At 28.5% G+C, this 1138-nt stretch overlaps 1 non-coding gene across 1 annotated transcript; it reads left to right on the top strand.

Annotated features, from left to right (window-relative positions):
- The first annotated feature begins 627 nt into the window (after positions 1-627).
- LOC142534009 (small nucleolar RNA R71) lies at positions 628-738 on the top strand. Its single transcript, XR_012816881.1, has one exon. It is a non-coding gene; the product is annotated as a small nucleolar RNA R71 (small nucleolar RNA).
- Positions 739-1138: the final 400 nt, after the last annotated feature.

Genomic DNA, 1138 nt, shown 5'->3' with positions numbered 1-1138 from the left:
AATGCATGAATTATGTCTTCAAAGTTTTTTCTTGGAGGTATAACATATGGAATATAACATTGATGATTTTGGTTATTTTGAAAATGTTGTTGTGAAGGTTGTGCATTATTATCATTCCTCCAACTAAAATTAGGATGATTTTTCCATCCAAGATTATATGATTGTGAAAAAGGATCTAATATTGGCTTTTTATAATTGTTAACATAATTTGCTTGTTCATAGAGACATTCTTTAAATGACGATAATGTTGGACAATCTTTTGTAGAATGATCATGTGTATCACATATATGACAAACAATTTCTTGAATACTTTTTAATTGACCACTCTTTTTCATTTCTAATGACTCAATTTTTCTTGCTAAAGATGCAAGTTTAGCTTGAATATCTATATCATCTTTAAGGTTATAGATACCACTCCCATTTGTTGAATTATTGATTTTAGTTGTTGGTGGTTCTATTGTGCCTATGTTATCCCAATTTTGAGCATTTTCTGCTAATGAATCCAAATACTCCATAGCTTCATTTGGGTTTTTATCTTCAAAAGTTCCATTACACATTAATTTTATCATTTGCCTATCTTTAGGTATAAGACCTTCATAAAAGTGAGAAACTATTCTCCATGTTTCAAAACCATGATGTGGGCATGTATTAAGTAATTCTTTATATCTATACCAACATTGACAAAATGTTTCTCCTTGTTTTTGAGAAAAAGTTGTAATTTGTCTTTTAAAAGAGTTTGTTCTATGGGAAGGGAAAAACTTATTGAGAAATTGTTGTTGCATTTCTTCTCATGATCTTATTGAACTTGATCTTAAATTTTGTAGCCATGTTTTAGCTTTATCTTTTAAAGAAAAAGGGAAAAGCTTTAATCGAACTATATCCATGCTACAATTTTGATCATTATAAGTGTTACAAACTTCCTCAAATTCTCTTAGATGTAAATATAGGATTTTCAGAATCTAAGCCATGAAAATTTGGTAAAAGCTGAATAATTTGAGGTTTAAAGTTGAAATTAGATGCATCAGGAGGAAAAACTAAACAAGATGAGGCAAATACTTGAATAAGTCTACCACTTTTTTTACGACTCCAAATACTCATACAAGTAAAAACAACACAATACTTATAAATAAAACATAAA

The sequence above is a fragment of the Primulina tabacum genome, chromosome 18, assembly GCF_025594145.1.
Source record: "Primulina tabacum isolate GXHZ01 chromosome 18, ASM2559414v2, whole genome shotgun sequence".
Lineage (NCBI taxonomy): Eukaryota > Viridiplantae > Streptophyta > Magnoliopsida > Lamiales > Gesneriaceae > Primulina > Primulina tabacum.
The sequence above is the reverse complement of the archived record's forward strand: the minus strand, read 5'-3'. Positions and strand labels throughout refer to the sequence as shown.